The following is a 22,702-nucleotide window of genomic DNA, read 5'->3' as shown; positions in this document are numbered from 1 at the left end:
GTCGGCTGTGGAGCCCCCTAGAGTGGCGCCTTCATGGCGCTGAATATATACCCCAGCCGACCCGGCGCCCCCTCAGTTCCTTCTTACCGCCCCTGACGGTCGTTGGAACTGTGGAGCGCTGCTTAGCTGTTCTCCACTCTCCCTAGCTTAGTTTGTTGTATCATAGTTATAGTTCTAGTGTTTATAGTTAAATAGTTAAATAGTTTAAAAGTTGTTCTAGTTGTTCTAAGTAGTTCAGGGGATTAAGGGGGTCGTCTCCCCCTTTCTCCCCCGGCCGCGGGGCCGGGCTCATGCCCAACGCTCCCGGCTTCAAGCAGTGCGCCTCCTGCGCTAAGCCTATGCCCACGAGCGACCCGCACGACTCCTGTCTGAAGTGCCTGGGAGAGTCCCATCAAACAGACAAGTGCAAGATCTGTAAGGCCTTCAGACCAAGGACCAAGAAGGAGCGGGACTTTCGGCTCCGGCAACTCCTGATGGAGGCGGCACTTAGTCCGGACGCTCCATCTACAAGTCAGGCCCCGGCACCTAGCACCTCGGTGCGCAGTGCCCCGGCGGCACTGGCTATGACGACCACGCGAGTGGCGTCAGACAAGCCTCCCCGGCACCGGACCTCGTCGGCACCGCAAGCAGTGCCTCGGCGCCGGTCATTATCCCCGGGGCATACAAAAGCCCATAAGACGGGGTCATCCGTGCCGAAGACGCCGGCTCCCCCAGTGCCGGGGGTAGAGCCGCGTCCGCCGGTGGAGCACCGGAAACAGGTGCCTCCAGCACCGTCGACTCCGGCGCCGAGGCCGTTGAGTCCGGTGCAGATAGCGTCTCCACCGAGACCGGTGGTGATACAGTGCCTCCCGTCGACTCCAGAGACCTTCGCGGCGGCGAGAGACTTAATAGCTCTCACGGAGCCGGCACCGCCTCAACCACCGGCACCGACTGCACCGTTGACTCGCCCGGTCCAGTCGAGGGGGAAACCTGCCTTGATGCGCCCTCCATCGCAAGGGCTGGAACCTCGGCACCGATCCAGGTCCCGAAGCAGGTCCCCACGCCGCTCGCAGTCCCGGCACCGAATATCGCCTCGGCACCGGTCGTACTCGCGGCCAAGATCTTCTTCGCGGCACCGCTCTACGTCTCGGCACCGCTATGATCGTCGGCACCGATCAACGTCGAGACGTAGTTCTCGGCACCGCTACGGTCGACGCTCGACGTCGAGAGGCCGCTCCCGGCACCGGGCATACTCCAGGTCCTTGTCGAGGTCCAGATCCGACTCCCGGCACCGACGAGGTCATCGGCACCGATCGCGGTCCCGGCACCGATTGCCGGCACCGCGTAGAGATAGATCATCTCCGGACCGGCACCGTGCGGCACCGCAGCCAATCGGAATCGTCTCGACGCTCTCGGCACCGCCGTGGCCATCGAGATCGGAGTCCCACTCCTCGGAGGACCTCTCGAGATCGGCATACCCCCCTCAGGGGCAAGCCGAGGAACAGGACTTGGGCCATTGGCAGGAGATGGCAGAGGACCATTCTTATGGCCCATCTCACTGGTCGTTTTGGACCCCGTGGGCGTACCATCAGGCGCAAGGGGCTCCAATTGCTTCGACCTCTCGCTCCGGTCACTCCATCAGAGGGGCCCCGGAGTCCACCATTTCGCGGCCTCCGCCAGGGGGCATGGAGGCTTCTGTGTCCGCACCACCTGACGCCCTGGACCCAGGCGCAGGTGATGCTCCAGCCCAGGAACAGAGAGACCAGGACCAGCCCTTGGATCCTGTTCCACCGGAGGCATCTTCCTCTTCTTCTCCGGATGAGGCAGTGGCGGGCACATCGTGCACAGGCCCACCTCCAATAGATCTTCGGGCTCACCAGGATCTTCTGCGCAGGATGGCCCGTAATATGGACCTGCAGGCGGAGGAGATAGTGGAGGTGCACGACCCGATCGTGAATATCCTTGGAGCGGATGCCCCATCGAGGGTAGCGTTACCCCTGATCCGCACGATACAAATCAATGCAGATACGATATGGCAAACTCCTGCCTCTATCCCACCCACAGCGAGAGGGGTGGAAAGGAAGTACTTTGTCCCATCTAAGGACTATGGGTACTTGTATACCCACCCCCAACCGTGTTCACTGGTGGTGGAATCAGTGAACACACGAGAGCGCCACGGCCAGCAGGCTGCAGCGCCTAAATCAAAAGAGGCTAAGCGACTCGATTTGTTTGGCCGTAAGGTATACTCAGCCGGAGGGCTACAACTTAGAGCGGCAAACCAACAGGCGCTACTGAGCCGCTACAATTTCAACTCCTGGAACTCTATGGGAAAGTTTAAGGAGTTGATTCCCCAAGAGTCCAGGGAAGAGTTTGGGGCCATGGTAGAGGAGGGCAAGAAGGTGGCTCGGACCTCCTTGCAGGCCTCCTTGGACATAGCAGACTCAGCTGCGAGGACCCTGGCTTCGGGTATCGCTATGCGCAGGATCTCCTGGCTTCAGGTTTCGGGTTTGCCTCCGGAGCTGCAGCAAACCCTACAGGATCTGCCCTTTGAGGGACATGGATTGTTCTCGGACAAGACGGACTCTCGCCTGCAGAGCCTCAAGGACTCGAGAACAATCATGCGCTCCCTGGGGATGCATGTTGTGGGCCCTCAGCGCAGACCATTTAGGCCGCAGCCTCAGCGCTTCTACCCCCCCCCCGCCTCGTCAGAGACAAGACTCGGCCCGGAGGCGAGGGCGAGGTGGTAGGAGAAGATGGGCTGGCCCTCAACCCGGTCAGAACCAGGGGCCACCAAGACCACCTTCAGGTCCTAGACAGAACTTTTGAAGGTGCGGTCGAGGACGGCGCCCCAGTCATCCCCCAGGATCCAGCCCCCTCCTTTCAGGATCGCCTCTCCCACTTCCACCGCGCTTGGTCCCTTATAACTTCGGACCGTTGGGTCCTCCGCACGGTGGAGAGGGGATACGCTATCCAGTTTTCTTCTATCCCCCCCTCCCACCCCCCTTCCCCGTCCCTCTTCAGGGACCCTTCTCACGAGCAACTTCTTATACAGGAGGTTTCTACGCTCCTGGCCATGGGGGCCATAGAGGAGGTTCCAGTAGAGTTAAGGGGCAGGGGATTTTATTCCCGTTACTTCCTGTTCCCCAAGTCCAAAGGAGATCTGCGGCCCATCTTGGACTTGCGCGGACTCAACAAATTCGTAGTAAAGTTGAAGTTCCGCATGGTCTCTCTGGGGGCCATTATCCCTTCCCTCGATCCTGGAGACTGGTTCGCCGCCCTCGACATGAAAGACGCATACTTTCACATCTCAATTTACCCACCTCACAGACGCTTCCTGCGATTCATGGTAAACGCGGTGCACTACCAATTTGCAGTCCTTCCCTTCGGCCTATCCTCGGCCCCAAGAGTGTTCACGAAATGTATGGCTGTCGTGGCAGCGTACCTTCGTCGGCAAGGGATACAGGTGTTCCCGTACCTAGACGACTGGCTGGTACGCGGTCGCACCAAGGAGCAAGTTCAAGCTCACGTCCACATAATAGTGCACACATTCAACGAGTTGGGCATCCTACTCAACAAGGACAAATCCACTCTAGAACCTACCCAGAGAATAGAATTCATAGGCGCAGTTCTAGACTCCAGACGTGCACAAGCCATCCTGCCAGACAACCGATTTGGCACCATCACGAGCCTCATTCAAGGGCTCCGGACGTTCCCAACTACCACGGTGAGGTCGTGCCTTACCCTGCTGGGTCACATGGCTTCCTGCACGTACGTAACCAGGCATGCCAGACTTCGGCTTCGCCCACTCCAGACCTGGGTGTCGTCAATATATCGACCACATCGGGACAGCCTGAACATGGTGGTCACGGTCCCGATCTCGGTCCTGACCTCCCTCACCTGGTGGCTAGATCACAATGTGGTCTGCGAGGGGATGCCATTTCACGCCCCACAACCCTCTCTGCACCTGGTCACAGACGCTTCATCTCTGGGTTGGGGCGCCCATCTCAACGAACACCATACCCAGGGCCTGTGGACTGCACCCCAGCTAGCCCTGCACATCAATGTTCGGGAACTGATGGCGGTGCGCCTGGCGTGCCAGGCATTTCTCAACCTCCTACGTGGCCGATGTGTGTTAGTTCTCATCGACAACACCACGGCCATGTTTTACATCAACAAGCAAGGAGGAGCACGTTCGTCAATTCTATGCCAAGAGGCCATTCGCCTGTGGGACTTCTGCATCGCCCACTCAATCCATCTCACGGCGTCGTTCCTCCCTGGAGTCCAGAACACTCTAGCGGACCGACTCAGCAGGTCCTTCCAGACGCACGAGTGGTCTATCCGTCCGGACATCATACATTCCATCTTCCAAAAGTGGGGGTTTCCCCAGATAGACCTGTTTGCATCTCGAGACAACAGGAAGTGCCATGTGTTCTGCTCCCTACAAGGTCGAGCTCCGGGCTCCCTCTCGGATGCGTTTCTCCTTCCCTGGAAAGACCACCTGTTTTATGCCTTCCCTCCGTTTCCTCTGGTCCACAAGGTACTGCTCAAATTGCGCAGAGACCAGGCACAGGTAATTCTGGTCGCTCCAGCGTGGCCGAGACAACATTGGTACACCACACTGTTGGAACTCTCGGTTCAGACACCGATCCCGCTTCTGTTGTGTCCGGATCTCATCTCTCAGGACCACGGCCGGCTGCGTCACCCCGACCTGCAATCACTCCACCTCACGGCGTGGCTGCTCCATGGTTCACCCAGGCAGAGCAGCAATGCTCGCACTCTGTCCAACAGATTCTGCTGAGCAGTAGGAAGCCCTCAACACGCACCACGTACCTGGCCAAGTGGAAGCGGTTCTCCTGTTGGTGCGAACAACGAGTCATGTCCCCGTTGCAGGCACCCATTCCTCTCATTTTGGAATATCTCCTCTCCCTAAAACAGCAGGGGTTGGCGATATCTTCAATTAGAGTTCACCTGGCCGCTATATCGGCCTTTCACCCAGGGGAACTCGCGTCCTCGGTATTCTCTAACCCGATGGTCGTTAGATTCCTCAAGGGCTTAGACCGGATGTACCCACAACAACGTCAGCCCGTTCAGACGTGGGACCTCAACCTGGTTCTCTCCAAGCTCACAGGTCCTCCATTCGAGCCACTGGCCACCTGTTCACTTTTGTACCTATCCTGGAAGACAGCCTTCCTTGTAGCCATCACCTCAGCAAGGCGCGTTTCTGAACTCAGGGCGCTTACATCCGAGCCCCCTTATACAGTTTTCCATAAGGATAAAGTGCAGCTTCGTCCACACCCTGCCTTTCTCCCTAAGGTGGTTTCTCCTTTTCATATCAACCAGGACATCTTTCTCCCGGTCTTTCATCCCAAACCACATGCCACTCGCCAGGATCAACGTTTGCATTCCCTGGACGTACGAAGGGCCCTGGCCTTCTATATTGACCGCACAAAGCACTTTAGAAAGACGACACAACTCTTCGTTGCAGTGGCCGACCGAATGAAAGGCTCACCGGTCTCCTCACAACGCCTATCCTCCTGGATTATGTCTTGCATCCGGACTTGCTATGACCTGGCAGGTGTCTCAGCACCGCACCTCACCGCTCACTCCACGAGGGCCCAGGCTTCCTCGACGGCTTTCCTGGCACATGTTCCGATCCAGGACATTTGTAGAGCAGCGGTTTGGTCATCAGTCCACACATTTACAGCTCACTATGCACTAGTGCAGCAGTCCAGAGACGATGCTGCTTTCGGATCAGCGGTTTTGCACACAGCAATGTCTCACTCCGACCCCACCACCTAAGTTGGGCTTGGGAGTCACATAATGGAATGGATATGAGCAAGCACTCGAAGAAGAAAAGACGGTTACTCACCGTTGTAACTGTTGTTCTTCGAGATGTGTTGCTCATATCCATTCCAAACCCGCCCCCCGTCCCCACTGTCGGAGTAGCCGGCAAGAAGGAACGGAGGGGGCGCCGGGTCGGCTGGGGTATATATTCAGCGCCATGAAGGCGCCACTCTAGGGGGCTCCACAGCCGACCTGCTGGTGTTGCTAGGGTAGAAAATCTTCCGACGATCGTGCACGCGGCGCGCACACACCTAATGGAATGGATATGAGCAACACATCTCGAAGAACAACAGTTACAACGGTGAGTAACCGTCTTTTCCCTGTGCGGCAGCTGCTCAGCAGGCTATCAATTGCCAGGCAGTTCAGGTGCCCCTCCCCCCGCCCCCACTGCTATGTGCTTCTCCTGCCCTCTGCTTTTGAGCCTCCTGCTTGCTGTGCAGGGGTGGGAGGAAAGAGGGATGCTGATGTCAGGGGGAACATGACAGGGCTCAGGACAGAGGAAGCTTGCTGGCAGCAGCTGCTGTTTCAACTTGCTGATCTACTTAAAAAGGCAATGTATTTAAGAGTGGGGACAGTGTACTTAAAGGGGCAATGTACGTTTCTCATACACACGGGGTGTGTGTGTGTCTGTCTCTCACACACACATCCACTCCACAGCACTTTGGAAAGTGGAGGGAGTGGTGTGCTCCAGTGGGACAGCGTGGGTTTATCATCATGTTCAGTTTCCGCAGGGAATGTTTGCAGCCACTGCCATGCATCTATTGGGTCTCCTCCCACCATTTGTGCTGTCTTGTAGAGTGTGAGACTACATTAACAATGTGTTAACCCTTGAGGGCTCAGCTGAGTGCTAGTTCATCATTTAGCAGGAAGGCATTCCCTGGGAAATATCCCACCCTCTGACTCCACCACCTCAACCAAGCTTCACAGTCATCATTGCTGTGTACAGTATTAACTTGTTTGTTTAAAACTTGTACGGTGTGTGTGAATATAAAATGTCTTTTGTCTGGTGGAAAAAAAATTCCCTGGAACCCTCACCCCCACCCCCCCTTGATTTACATTGATTCTTATGGGGGAATTGGATTAGCTTAACATAGTTTTGCTTAAAGTAGCATTTTTCAGGAACATAACTACAAAGTTAGCGAGGATTTATTGTACAGGAGGAACCTGAAGTGGTGCACACAAAGAGGTGCCACCTGTTACCTCTCAAATTTACAAAACTCATCATCTTCACCTGGTGAGGTTATTATGCCGCCACCGCTAGCAATGGCAGACGATTTCATCCACTTTCAAAACCTATTTAAAAGGGTGACTAGCGAGCTCAAGATCACTGTGAGTCTGTCACCTCCTCCATGATGAACTGACAGACATCTTGCATCCTATGGCCTCCTCCAAGATTGCTCCTTCTGATCAATGGCGCTATCATAGACCTGGTCAAGAATATCTGGCAAACCCCAGCCACTATACCCCCGACCTGCAAGAGAGCAGATCAGAAATACCATGTCCCTTCCAAGGACTCAGTTTTCACACATCCAGCACCAAACTCGCTGGTAGTGGAAGCAACAAACCAAAGAAACAAGCAGCAGCATTTACGGTCTACTCCTGACAGGGACAATAAAAGAATGGACTTATTTGGCCACAAGGTTTATGCATCCTCCACACTGCAATTCAGGGTGGCAAACTATGCCACCCTCCTAGCCAAATATGACCATAGAAACTACAGGAAATTAGTGGAATTTATTAATGATATCCAGAAGAGACAGCAATTTAAGGCAGTGGTCTCTGAAGGACAAATAATTTCCTGCCTGGCACTCTAGGCTGACCTTGATGCTATGGACATTGCAGCCAGGTCCACCATGACAGATGTTGTGTCGGGCTTCATGGTTCAACTCTTTCTCAGTGAGATACAGAACACAGTGGAGGATCTCCCCTTCAATGGTGAGAAATTATTTGCAGCAAAAACCAACAAGGTGCTGCACACCATGAAGGATTCCAGGGCTATGCTGAGATCTCTTGTCATTCATACACCAGCCTCTAGAAGGAGACAATATAGGTATCAGTCTTACCAACGCCCACAATACCCAGCATACACACAACAACAATAACAATGGTCATATGATCAGTAACAGCATCAACGCCAGAGACTTAGGCCTCAATGATGACGTCCCCCACCATCAGCAGCATCCCGACCTCCTCCACCTAACAAGTAGATTTGAAGCCTTGGTCGAGCACCTAGGAGACCTCCCCATCCACTCCAGCGTTCACACTAATTACTCAACCCTTTGGTCACCGTTTGCTCCTATTTTACAACTGGCAAGCCATCACTACGTACAGATGGGCCCTAGAGGTTATCAGGATAGCCCAATCTATCCCCTTCCTGTCCGTACCCTCCCCCCCCGCCCACCTCCTCATCCTGTCCCTCTTTAGGGACTCCTCTCACAACCAGTTGCTCCACCAAGAGGTACAACATCATCTGCAACTAGGAGCAGTGGAGAAGGTACCCGATCAGCACAGGGGAAAGGGTTTTTCCTCCCACTGTTTTTTGATGGAAAAGAAAAGTGGAGAATGGTGACCCCTTCTTGACCTCAGGCAATTCAATAAGTTCATCAAAAAGCAAAAATTTAAAATGGTTACCCTAATGACCATTATTCCCGTGCTGGAGCAGGGAGATTGGTTTTCAGCCCTCAACTGCGGAATGCTTATTTTCACGTAACTATACACCCTGCCCCCAGATATTTTCTGGGAACAAACCACTACCAATACAGGGTTCTACCCTTTGGCCTCTCAACAGCACCCTGCGTCGTCTTCAAGATGATCGCGGTGGTTACCACACACCTCAGGAGAAAAGGCATAATAATCTTCCCTTACCTGGACTATTGGCTCCTCAAATCGCAAACTTGTGAGGAAGCCATGTGATCTACACAGATGACCATCAACTGCTTCTAGGGCCTTGGCATGCAAACAAATCCACATTAATCCCTACTCAACGTCTGGAGTTCATAGGTGCACACCTCGACTCCACAACTGGCATCATCACCGTAAAGAATCTGGTCGCCAAACTGTGGAACAGCCCACAGGTCACGTCTCATGATTGCCTACTATTTCTAGGCCACGTGGCCGCATGCACTTTTGTGGTCAAGAACGCACGCCTGTACTTGTGGTGCCTAAAAGTTGGGCTAGCTGCAGTCTGCAAACCAAATGTACACAGACTAAACAAACTTCTCATCATGCCTACCAAGATCAAGGACTCACTTATATGGTGGACTCGACCCACACAACCTCTGCTTTGAGGTTCCATTTTTACACGAATCCCTTTCAATTATAATTACTACAGACACATCTCTCATTGGTTGGGGGGCACAGCTGGGACACCATACCACTCAAGGCTATGATCCCCTACAGAGACCTCACTACATATAAATCTTCTAGAGCTCCAATCGGTCCACAACGCCTGCCTCCACTTTCTCCCGCTTATCAAGAACCAAAAGATGAGGATCGTGACTGACATTGCTTGTAAGTTTTTATATAAACAGGCAAGGGAGAGCTTGATCCCATTCACTTTGCACCGAGGCTATGAAACTTTGGAATTGGTGCCTCCAACACTATCGATATCTCCGCCTTGTTACCTGCCTGGTGCACAAAACACCACAGTGGACGAGCTCAGCTGATCCTTCCTGCTTGACCACAAATGGGAGATAACACCATCTTATACAACATCTTTAAAACCTGGGGTTATCCACAACTGGACCTGTTCGCGACTGCGACCAACAAGGAATGCCCCAGATTCTGCTCCAGAGGGGGTCTGGGAAAACCATGGGAGATGTGTTTACGATCAGATGGAGCAGCAGCCTGCTATACTCATTCTCACCGATACCACTCCTACACAAAATAGTATTAAAGATGCAAACAGAGAGGGCCAGGATCATACTGATAGCCCCTACATGGCCCAGACAGTCGTGGTGCCCACTTCTAACACGATGTCCACTTGTCCACCAATCTTCCCCTTCCCCCCCCCCCCCAAACTTATTGTCCCAATGCAGGGGCCATCTACACCACCAAACATAGGAATACTCCACCTCAAGGCAGGGCTCCTCAGTGGTTCTCCAATGAAGAACTAGACTGCACTGCGCAGGTGCAAACTGTACTATTACACAGCAGGGCACAATCTACATGCACCACCTATATCCATAAATGGTCTAGGTTCATGGCGTGGTGTTCTGCCAGGCAAATCGCCCCTACTTCTGCACCTCTTCCAATCATACTGGACTACCTTCTGAAGCTCAAACAATCTGGGCTTTCCTTCAGCTCCATGAGGTACATGGCCGCAATCGCAGCATTTCACCAGAAGATCTGTGACACCACTATCTTTGCCCACCGTATCACAAAAAGATTCCTCAAAGGCATCCAGACCCTGTACCCAGACATCTGACCATGCACTCAACCATGGGACTTAAATTTGGTCCTCACATGTTTGACTCAAAAGCCATTTGAACTGCTAGCATCCTGCTCTCTACTACACCTATCTATGAAAGGTGCGTTCTTAGTGGCAATTACATCCACCAGACACATAGGAGAACTTGGAGCTCTCATGGCTGATCCCACCACACACTATTTATTTATTTATTTATTTTTAAGGATAAAGTCACGCTCCGAACACATCCCAGATTTCTCCTGAAGGTGCATTGGTCTTTCCACCTTAATGAACCTATCCATCTACCAACCTTCTTTCCTAAACTGCATGCAAGCACTTTTGAAGCAGCAGTGCACACACTTGATGTTCACAGAGCATTGTCTTTTTATTTGGATAGGACTAGGCCATTCAGGGCTTCCCTTAAACTTTTTTTATCTCAATCGATAGCCAGCCAGAGAATATTCAGCCGGATATCAGACTGTATCCGCTTATGCTACTAACTAAAGAAGATACATCTTCCAACTTCTGTTAAGACACACTCTACCAGATTTGTGTCAATGTCTGTTGCATTCTTGCGTAACATTCCCCTCATAGACATCTGCAAGGCTGCTACCTGGGCTTCGGAGCACACCTTTGCTAAACACTATGCCCTTACTCAGGGATCCTTGACTGACACTTGAATGGTCTGAGCTGTGTTGTCTATGACTCTTACCAGATCTGAAGTCTCTACCAACGTAGAGATACTGCTTTTCAGTCACCTGGAGTGGAGCACCCACAGGGACATCTCGATGAAGAGGAGGTTACTCTGTTGTGCAGTATCCCTCTGGGTGTTCCACTACTCACCCTCCTCCTCTCTACAATGGAGACCACTCCGAAGTAGAGAAGGAACTGAGGAGTCAGGGCCGCGCACGCATAGTTAAGGCACCAGCAGCGCATGAGGCCCATGCAGGTACTGCTGTACAAATCTCCAAGCGAAGGCACAGGGGCGCATGAGCACCTGGAGTGGAGCACCCACAGGGACACTCATCTCGAAGAATGTCAGTTACTGCACAGGTGAGTAACCTCCTGTTCTGAAAAGGGATGATAAAACTATGTGTCAGTAACTCTACCACCACCACCACCTCCTCCTCCTCCTGTTCCTTGCTATATTTTTCTAAAGTTATTTGAGTTGGTCTCAATAAATGTCATGAAGATAAGGTGATGGGTATGTTCTGTCTTGGAGTTATAGCTGCTACTGTTCCAGTATACTAGCCAGGACCATATAATAGAAATGATTTTTCTCAACATACATAATATGCAGCAGCTCTCCACAAGAGAGTTCTCTGTGCAGAACAGAACTTCCAGATAGAAATGGATCAAACCATTCAAGAGCAACTCCATCCCCTCCTATAAATGACCACAGACATTCCCGGAAAACCTTACTTTAAACTAAAATGAAGGGCAGCCGACAGGTCTGCCAAATAATTGTGGCTTCTTGATCCTAATCCTAGGAGGGGCCAATGGAGAACCATCACACCACAATGCTTTCAGCATACAGGTTCTCTGTCTTGTAATATGCCTCCGATGCTCTCAGAGATTGCATCCTTAAATGGATACTGTCATCTGGTTTAGGTTCAAGATTTAATTTTTGGAAATGTTGTTTTTCAATTGTTTTGTTTGTTTACCTATTAACTGTGTTTTAGAAACCAAAATGTTTTCTCATGCTATTTTGTGCATATGGGTTTTTGTTATATTTGAATTCAAACACTTCTCTGCAACCCAAATACTTTGGTTGGTGCATGAGAATAAAAAAAAATTAATCACTCTTATTGTTTCTGTTCTGTTTTTGCATTCCGCTCATGTTTGCCCTTCAGCAATAGCTGGGTCACATTAATATTAAACAGTCAGCAAAAATTATTGGTTTAGAATTTGGGCTTGTCTACACTATGCAGCTTTTAGCAACATGGTTGTGTCAACACAGCCGTGTAACTAAAAGTCAGCGCGTGTGAACACTCTCAATTGGTATTTTGTCGGCACTTTTGTCGACAAAATACTTCCAGCCCCACGAGCGGCAGTAGCTTTGTCGGCGGGAGAGCGCTCCTGCCAACAAGGCCGTGTTCTCACTGCCACTTGTGTTGGCAAAACTTCTGTCTTCCCCGAGGGGGGATTTTTTTTAAGTACCCATGAAAGACAAATGTTTTATAAACAACGTTGCACTGTAGACAAGCCCTTAGATACTACACTGCCTTATTTCCTATGGTTACTTGTCAGTCTTAGTATTTTTGATTTCAGTTTGATTGCGTTTTCATTAGGCACTATTAGTGACCGAAAAAAAAATTATGTACTCATTAAAATAAGTCTGGTCTTTTTTACAGTTCCATGTGGATGGTTATATTGAGCTGATTGCTGCATCCCACTGAGTTTGAGATCCAAGTTCAGAAACCGATTCAGGCTGCAATGGTGTGAACTGGACAAGGTGGAGTGATTCGGGTAGGTAATGGTCTGAATGGATTGGAGAGAAGTACAATGCAAAAGTATGTCATGTTATTGAAGGTGAAGCCATGTACACTAGTGTATGTTCCTTCCTCTGATCCTGTATTTTTGTTCTTCCACCCACCACAAATCAACAACAAAAAAAGCATGTTCTTTTTGAGTCTTCATCTAGGGAAAGTACGGAAGAACTTGTGAGTGGCTGGTGGAGCCCCACTTCATGGAGGCTAGACCCCTGGCTCCACCCCTTCTGCCCAAGGCACCCCTCCCCACACCCATCGCTGGAGGACCATGGACTGGCTGGAGCCGCCCCAGCCATGCCGTGCCTCCGCAGCCGCGCTGCACCTCTCCTCCTGAGACCCCAAGCTGCCACTCGGGAAAAGCTCTTGGTTCTTCCCGAAGAACCTGAGCTTTCATATGCTTTTATATGTGCCATGCAGGTTCTAGGGTGGCTGAGGAGGCGGTATCTGCTACTCAACTTCCCGGGTTCATCAGTAGTCTCCCTGGAGTCCAGGGAGACTACTGATGAACCCGGGAAGTTGAGTAGCACGTACTGCCTCTTCAGCTGCTCCGGAACCTGGATGGGGCATAATAATCAAAAATTTCCCCTGTGCAAGCTGCCAAAATCCTCAACTGGGCATCCGGCAGCAGCAGCAGCGCCGGGGAGGCTGAGCCTCCCCTGACCTATTATACCCACCACCTATGGAAGAACTGTTTGAGAAGTGTTTTTTGCAGTCTGGTGAAGAGTGGTAGAGATGACCACTGCTGTTTTTTAATATTAATGCATATGACATTTTATCTTTTGTAACTGCACACTTAAAAATGCTGTGAATATGCTGCTTTACATTTCGGTTGTTTTAAAGTTGTATTTTCTGAATACAGGTATTGCAGAGATAAGGTGGATGAGGTGATCTTTGTTATTGGACCAACTTCTGTTGGTGAGAGAGACACGCTCTGGAGTCACAGAGCTCTTCTTCAGGTCTGGGAAAGGTACTTGCAGCATCCCAGCAAAATGCAGGGTGGAACAGTGTGTTTAGTACAAGTAGTTAGCACTTATTTTAGGGGACCATTCAAGGTAGAGCGGCCTGTTCACACCTCTGCAGTCATAGGACAAAAAGAGGGGGTTAGTGGGTTACAAATGTTGTAAAAAGCCATAAATCCAGTGTCTCTGTTCAGTTCATGATTTTTAGTGTCCAGCAGAGTAATGAATTTAAGCTCCCTGGATAGTCTTTTTTGAAGGTGTTGTTCAGGTTTGAGTATGAAGACTGAAAGGTCAGATATGGAGTGATCGCTTTATGAAAAGTGTACATCCACAGGTGATATGGTATTTTTTCGTCTTTTATCGTTTTTATGAGTGTTCATTTGAGAGCATAATGATTCTCATTTCACCCACATAGTTATTATTGGGGCATTTAGTGCACTGGATGAGGTACACCACATGTTGTGGTAGGCATATGTGGGACCCATATTTATTGAAAGGTGTATGTGGGCAGTGTTGATCATCATATTGATGGAGATATGTCTACAGATTTTGCATCTGTTCTAGCAGGGTCTGGTGCCTCTTTGAGTTGGTGTTCCTGAGTTGGGGGGGGACCTTGCTTCTGATGATGAGTTGGGTAAGGTTGGGGGGGGTTGGTTGAAAGTCAGAAGAGGGGTTCAGGAAAGATTTCTTTCAGGATGTGATCACTATTAGTATGGGTTGTAATTGTTTAATACCCCATATGGGTTTCTGTATGGGGTGGTAGGTGACAGTTGGCAGTTTCTGTAATGAAGTAGGTTCACTTGGGGTATTTGGGTGGCCCGTTCCATGATGCAATCTACTTCTCTGGTGGAGTGTCCTTGTTTGACCAAGGTGATTTTAAGTGCGTTAAGGTGTGTATCCTAGACTTTCTCCTTAGCATATTCTGTGGAATCTCCGTGCTTGGCTTTAGATAAGAGATTTCTTGGTTGGTTTGGCATGGTGATTGGGTCTGTGAAGATAGGCGTGATGATGCGTGGGTTTCTTGTATATAGCTGAAGCTGACTGTGGTGTTGGGGAAGTTGTTGCTAACGTGGGAGAATTCTAGAGAGAGTTGAATGAATGGATGGTGAAGTTGTGGAAATCCTGTGAGGGAGTTTGTCGTCTGTTCATAGGATAAAAATACGAATGTATCATTAGTTTCGTGGTGCATTTGTCCAGTAATTCTTCTTTAGGGTAGCCTGTGAAGAGGTTGGCACGTTTGTTGTTGTTGTTTATAACAGCAAAAGCTGATACATCTGGCTTCCTGTCTGCTTCCAAGCTCTGAGGGTAATAAAAGATGAATAGACAGGTTCACATCAGTCCAACGACTGAAGGGAGGGGGAATAACCAGAACTGTGTGATTATATATAAAAATGTATACAATCTATATATGGGCAATACAAATGTATATACATACATATTAAATTATGTGTTTAATTGGAGCCTGTTGCATAATTCTTTGAGACTGCAGGTTAATTGGATCTTTTTGGAATATACATGGTGGTCTCAGCCTTCTTAGGTAATTTCACCATAGAAAGCCAATTAAACCCATTAAACGCAAACATCCCCTCCCCTGCTTCTCCTGATGCCAGAAGTTAATGAACACCAGTTTTGCTGATGATAGGATGCACCCTAGGAACTCCTGACTCTCTCATCAGGGATTTCACTTGAATTTGACATTAGTAATTCACTAGCAAAAACACTGTTTTATTAAGCATTTTGTGGGTGAAATGCCATTTTAGAAATGAAATAACATGCTATTAAATGCAAATAGCCAGCAAGACTGTTGCTTGTTCAATGGCTATAATAAAGAAAAGGTAGTACAGGAAATGTTGATTGGACATTGTGTTGGACTCTGTAGTAGCATGGCAGTAAATTTAGGAGACAGAGACAAAAGTAGTAATAATGGAAAAGAGAGATGAGAATAACTTAGGGTATGTCTATACTATCCACTGGATCGGCGGGCAGTGATCAATCCAGCAGGGGTCGATTTATCGCGTCTAGTCTAGACGCGATAAATTGACGCCTGAGTGCTCTCCCGTCGACTCCTGTACTCCATCAGGCCAAGAGGTGCAGGCGGAGTCGACAGGGGAGCGTCAGCAGTCAACTCACCGCGGTGAGTAGATTTAAGTACATCGACTTCAGCTACGTGTAACTCAGATGAATTCTTCCCCTGCCCCCAGTCTAGACCAGCCTTAGGTTGTAGCTTCTGTGTACTGGGAGAGGAGAGGAGATTAACAAGTGTTTTTTGGGGTTGTTTTTTTTTTTTAAACGTGCTCTCTTGCTGCTGTGTCTGAGTTCTGGAGCAAATACTGCAATGCATATTGTAGACAAGGATTTTGAAAAGCAAAGAATCAGATTCAGTTGCTGGCTTTTTGAGTCACAAAGCTTTCTTTCATTTTTTGCTATTGTGGTGCTTACTTTCTTTTTTTCCATAATACTAACTTGCATCTCTTCTTTGTGCTGTTTCTGATATAATGAACTGGTAACTTTAATTGGGTTATTGGTAAGCACATACATTAGAGTACCACATAACATAATCAAGCTGGAAGTTTAAGAAGCAATGCAAAATGTTAATTCTGAGGTGGTCCATTTCCTGTTTGTTATGTTGGCTCAGGTTCCTTAATGTCTGTAAGGAATAGAATACTTTTCCCAGAGCCTCATACAATGAGTATGAATTTCTGCATGGAGAAGAAAGTGATAACTTCAGGCCATCAGAAAATAGGTTTTATTTCAAGTACAATATTCTTTCTATAATTTCTATTAGTTTAACTAATAACCTCCATTATACTAGTTTGTTCTATATGAAGATTAGTCCAGTCCTTTGTCCATTTCATCTTAAAAGGGACAGTGAGTAAGAACCTATTCCAAAGCTCACTGAGGTTTAATGGAAGGACTCCAGCTGGCTTGTGTGGAAAACTTGCTTGTGTGGAAAACTTTAGTCGGTGAATGATGCTTTTCTCTCCCAAGCAGAGCTGCATTATTACCTAGTGGCTAATGGACAGGACTAGGTGAGAGCTGGAATTTATTCCTGGCTCTGCCACAGACTTGTGTGGCTGCAAGCATGTCTCCTCAGATTCTTCCTTTGTAAAACAGGATTGTATAATGTACTACATCATAGGGGTCTTGTGAGGCCTAAGCAATGTTTATAAAGAGCTTTGAAGTACTTGGTTAGAAACTGCTATAGAAGTGCCTGTTTGTTATAACTGTGTATTGGTTATTTCACAAAGCGTAGTCTGTTGTTGAATTTATTGAGCATTCTTCAGATGCTTTAGTGTAAAATTTTAAAAATTCATTGCTTTCTGGGAAAGAAGCCATAATTTGTCTGATGTTAAACTTGGAATTTGGCACCCTGCTAAATTTCTAGATCCAGTGTAGAAAAAAATGTTAAAATATGGCATTTAAAAATACAAGAGAAAATCTTCAAGAATGTCAAAAAGATGGATTTCTTCTTTGTGCACAGACAGAATATGTGAAAGTCCAATTCCCTCTCAGCATTTGCTGAGGGATGTTTAAGGCTGAATATTAAACCATGGGATTTACCATAGTTTTTGACACCTGGGTTGTTACTGGAACATACTGTACTTGGTGGAAGGTTCTGACAAGCCTCTGATATTTTCAGCTGTACACTGTACTGAAGTCAGTTCTTTCAGTATAATATATTCAAAAAGATGGGAGATGTTGTTCCCCCTCCTCTCAAAAGGACTAGGAGAAATAGAATTTGGTTAAGATATGCCTCAGAACATAAGATCCTTCTCAAAAGAGTTATAATAGGCCTAGTTCTCCATGCCGTCCCCACCAGATGGGTCTACAAAACAAGAGAAGGTAATTAAAAGAAGGCAGAGAAGCTACTAGGAAAATCTCTCTTTGGGTACCATGTTAGAGGCATACACTGATCTGGATGCATCACTAGAGGATAGGATGTCATGAGGCACAAATGAGTAACTCCTGTGAAAGCCAAGTATTTGGGATGATGTGCTTAAATATTCTCCAAGATGCACTGGAGTGTGAGTTGGCAGTCCTGTCCTTGTAGGTGGAGGCCAGTTATTTCCACTGAAAGCAAAATTCTGTCAAAACACCCTTCAGACCAAGAGAGAGACTCCACAACAGGGAGAAACTTCTAGATGACTCTGGTAGTACTAGTGTTTCAGCAACTTCCATGTATTGTTCCAGGGTTATGTTAGCCTGAATGAATTCCTTCTAAAACCTCATATCCCTGAAGGTGTTTTACTTTTATTGAGGGGGTGCATCTCCAAGGAAAGTATCCTTAGGAGTATTTATTGTCACTGCCTCTCTAAACACCTTGTGCTCTCTCAGTAATCCTCTTGTTTAAGTAGACACAAAGACAGCTTGTTTTAAATCACATGTATTATTTTGCCCAGTAAAGATGGTTTCAAACTGTACCTGCACAGTTAGTTTTTTTTCTGATTAGAGGTATTAAAATAATTTTTAGTAAATCTCAAGGAAATTAAAATATTCTTAAAATTCTCTTTCTTTGAGTAAGATGTTAACTTGAAGAAATAACAATTACCTTGCAAATATACAATAGCTCCAGAATATAAAAATCTTTATTGCTGTAATAAATTGTTTGCACTTCAGCACACATTACTTGTGGCCCTGGATAGCTTTTACGGGTCAGAAGAGGAATAATGACTGGATTCTGTTGTATTATAAAAAAATCCAAAGAGACAATACAAAAGTTCTAGTTCAATCATATAACAAATCATTTATTTAGAATTGCCTTTTGTAGAAAATGTAAAGCCTTGCATCATAGTAGAGTAGTTCTAAATTATATGATAAAAAAGATAATCCACACATTTTATCATTACTTATATGGCAGGTAGTAAGGAGTTTTGAAACTGAGCCAAGGTTTAGTGTTTATAAATTGGCTGAAGCCATGAGATTAAATGGCAGTATTAGTCTTCTCAAGTGTAATGTGATGATGTCACATAGAAACAGATCATACCTCAATAGCAGATTGAACATCTCTATTTGTTTGAAACACAATAGAATGAAAAATATTCTTTGGAGTGATGTATATGGACAAGTAAAATCAAGTAGCTGTTGCAGAAAGATAAGAACCTCGTATCTGTCACTACCATTATGACATGCAAACAGGAAATTGTACTTCCTGAAACCTGCCTGTTTTTAATTGCCTTGTTTTTAAAATGCCTCGACACTTGACAGTGTGTCTCAGTGATATCTTCCTTTTGGGAGGATCCTTAGAAGTTTTAAGAACCTGTTCACATTTGGAGTCGAAAAGCATGGGATCTTGTCCCTGTAAGGCCAAACTCCTGGAACATTAAGCAACTTTTTAAAGAATGGAACTATAATAGAATGACACATTCAATTATATATTGAAGAACAAGCATACAAGACAGATAAGGGACTGAGGCAAAGAGTGATTACTTTCCATAATTTGAGCCTTATCCAGCAACTTCAGGTCCCCAACTTGAAATGCCTGGGGTGTGATATTTCAGAGTACTGTACTTAATGTTTTTGTAGCATTTTGTATGTTCACAGCACAGCTCCAATCAGCTGCAGTTGGAGATGTGTGTGTTCAGCATTCTTGCAAATAAGTCCTCAGATGTTTCAAGTCAGCACCTATTTGGCCACCTGTGAAAATTTTGGCTTAAGTGACTTGCCCAGTCTCCAGTAGGAACTGTAGCAGACAGAGAATCTAGTTATTAAGGGTGGCTTTCTATTGCCTTAATTATGAGACCATCCTCTTTTGCTGCAGTCCTTTGCCTCTTTCATTTCACATTTTCCAATTTCGCAACAAATATGGCTGGGGTCCTGCAGCCAAGTCTCATTAATTCATAGACTTTAAGCCCAGAAGGGACCATAGTGATCATCTAGTCTGACCGCCTGCACATTGCAGGCCACAGAACCTCCTCCATCCACTCCTGTAAAAGGCCCATAACCACTGGTTGCGTTACTGAAGTCCTCAAATCTTGATTTAAAGACTCCAGGTTACAGACAATTCACCATTTACTCTAGTTCAGTGGTCTCCAACGTTTTAATGCCCAAGATCACGTTTGAATCTAAGGGCAACCCAGGATTGGGCCTGCCTGTTCGCCAAAGCCCAACCCCACTAACTCCATCCCCCCCTCTCTCTCCATCGCTCGCTCTCCCCCACCCTTACTCACTTTCACTGGGCTGGGGTAGGGGTTTGGGGTTTGGGAGGAAGTGCGGGCTCTGGGTTGGGGCGGAGGGGTTTGCAGTGTGGGAGGGGCTCTGGGCTGAGCCTGGGGTTGGGGTGCAGGAGGGGGGTGAGGGGTACAAGCTCTAGGAGGGAGTTTGGGTGCAGGACGGGGCTCCAGGCTGGGGCAGAGTATTGGGGTGCCGGAGGGGCTACAGGGTGTTGGTTCTGGGAGGGGGCCAGGGCTGAGGCAGGGGGTTAGGGAGCAGAAGGGGGCGTTGGGTTCTGGCTCCAGGAGGGAGCCAGAGGAGGGTTGGGGTGTGGCTTCCTGCCAGGCAGTGCTTATCTCCGGCGGCTCCCGGTTGGCGGCAAGCACAGTGAGGCTAAGGCAGGCTCCCTCCCTACCCTGGCCCCACACTGCTCCCAGAAGGGGCCAATGTACTCCTGGGGGTGGGGCGGAGGGGCACATGCGCTGCCCCTCTCTGCAAGCACTCCCCCTGCAGCTCTCCCAGCCAATGGGAGCTGCGAGGTCGGTGCTTGCAGACAGGAGCAGCACACGAAGGGAGGCTTCTGGGGCTGTGCTGGCCGCTTCTGGGAGTGGCATGGGGCCAGGGTAGGCAAGGAGTCTGCCTTAGCGGCAGCCACACTGCATCACCAGAGATCGTGATTGACTGAGAGATTCTCTAGGATTGACCAGTCAATTGCGATCGCCTGGTTGGTGACCACTGCTCTAGTTCAGTCAGCAAGAGGAAGGTGAAAACTCCCCAGGGTCTCTGCCTATCTGACCTGGAGAAAATTCCTTCCTGAGCCCAAATATGGCAATCATTTAGACCCTTAGCATGAAGGTGAGACCCATCAGCCAGACAGCTGGGAAATAATTCTTTGTAGTAATTTAGCCCTCCTCATCTGGTGTCCCATATCCAGCCGTTGGAGATATTTGCTAATAGCAGTCACAAGTGGGCCATATGCCATTGTAGGCAACCTCACTATACTGTCACCTCCATAAACTTATGAAGCTCAGTCTTGAAACAAGTTAAGTTTTTTTTTGCCCCCACTACTCCACTTGAAAGGGAGTTCCAGAACTTCACTCCTCTGCTGGTTAGAAACGTTTTGTCTAATTTCAAGCCTAAACTTGTTGATGGTCAGTTTATCCATTTGTTGTTGTGCCATAACCTTTGTTTTGTTAGGTTAAACAAGACAAGCTCCTTAAGTCTCCTCTCTTTAAGTAGGTTCTCCATCCTCTAATCAATCTAGCAGTCCTTCTCTGCACTTGTTCCAGTTTGAATTAATCTTCCTTAAACATAGGAGACCAGAATTGCAAATGGTATTCCAGATGAGGTCTCACCAGTGCCTTATACAGTGATAACACTTTCCTTTATCTCCTGGGAATACCTTGCCTGAGGTGATACTGTACATCCCTGATTAATTCCATGGGCACTTACCTATTTTGTGCACTGAATGATTCAGGAATCCTGTAAGGGGAAAAATACCATATTGCATCACACAAGAGGATTGATTTACATTTGCAAATTTTTGCATGTTGGACTTTGCAACCTTAATGTTTTTAATGTAGTTTTTTATATACGAAAATACCTAGATTTAAAAAAAAAAAGCTAACTGGCACACACAATTCCACCATGTGCAAGATATTAACACCCACATGAGTCATTGGCAGGTCTGGAAACTAGACCTACAGTACAGATGTCCACTATTTGAATGAATGGAGTTTTGTAGGCTGTTATCCTCTATATGGGCCAGACACTAAAAGGGGATCAGACATACTTTGCTAATGGATTTCATGGATATTTGCTGGCAGCAGGGTGAGTCCTGAGTTTCATTTCCATGTTCTGCGGGGGAGTGTGCTCTGTTATTTCAGACCCTTCTCGACCTCTTTCTTCCCTTGCCAACTACCATGCCCTCTGCCCCCACACTACCACAGTCCCTCTCTGCTTATCACATTCGCCCTACTCTGGTCCTTTCATACTCTCTCTCCCGTTGTCTGCAGGAGCTTTCTCCTCCTGCTTCTCTGTACTGTGTGGATGGCAACATGACAAACATTTGAAAGAGCAGGAAGGAAAGAGTCTAGGTGTACAGTACCCTGCATTTTGGACAACAGGGGTGTGAATAGCTGTGTGCATCAAAGTGCTGTGCTGTAACTCCCCCATGTGGATGCTGTGGGTGTGAACTAAAAGGTTCCTAGTTCATGTTAATGTAGTTCTCTTCAAACAGGACTGTTACCCAACTTTGGTGGACTTCCAGTTGCAAGTTGGCTTTCAGGACCCATTGTAAAGGTCCAACAGTAAAATTCTTGCATTAGAAATCAAATTATTGTATTTTGTATCTTTAACTGTTTAGACAAATATATAAAGACTAGAGCTTTTATGATATTCACTTTTAAAAAAATAAAGTTGAAGAATTATTGTTATGGTAACATTTTTGTAAGTAGGTACAGTAGCTCCTCACTTAACGTTGTAGTTATGTTCCTGAAAAAAGCGACTTTAAGTGAAACAATGTTAAGCTAATCCAATTTCCCCATAAGAATGAATGTAAATGGGGGGGGGGGGGAGATGTTAGGTTCCAGGGAAATGTTTTTTTTGCCGTACAGTACTATAGTTGGGAGGTCCCCCTGCCTTAACCCACACAAGCACAGCCCACTGGCACTGCAGACAATGAGGCAGGCAAGGAGGCTGAAGGTGCTGTAGGCAAGGAGAAGCACGTTGCGCAGCGGTAGCTTCCCCTACTCTGCAAGCACCAGGGGTGGGGGGCTCAACCCTCCGCCCGCCCACTCCACCCCTTCCCCCAAGCCCCCACCCTTAACCTGCCTCTTCTTCCCCCCCCCCTTCCCCTTTACTCCGCATGC

General features: G+C 47.9%; 1 protein-coding gene across 5 annotated transcripts in view; it reads left to right on the top strand.

Moving 5' to 3' along the window:
• Positions 1–22,702, top strand: part of ERBIN (erbb2 interacting protein) — a 243,832-nt gene that overhangs the window by 38,637 nt on the left and 182,493 nt on the right. For all 5 annotated transcript variants that reach the window (XM_054031406.1, XM_054031409.1, XM_054031405.1 and 2 more), the window contains exon 2: positions 12,586–12,700. The gene's annotated coding sequence lies outside the window, so the exon portion shown is untranslated. The remainder of the gene's footprint in view (positions 1–12,585; positions 12,701–22,702) is intronic.

Source organism: Malaclemys terrapin, chromosome 6 (assembly GCF_027887155.1).
Source record: "Malaclemys terrapin pileata isolate rMalTer1 chromosome 6, rMalTer1.hap1, whole genome shotgun sequence".
NCBI classification, from domain to species: domain Eukaryota; kingdom Metazoa; phylum Chordata; order Testudines; family Emydidae; genus Malaclemys; species Malaclemys terrapin.
The sequence above is the reverse complement of the archived record's forward strand: the minus strand, read 5'-3'. Positions and strand labels throughout refer to the sequence as shown.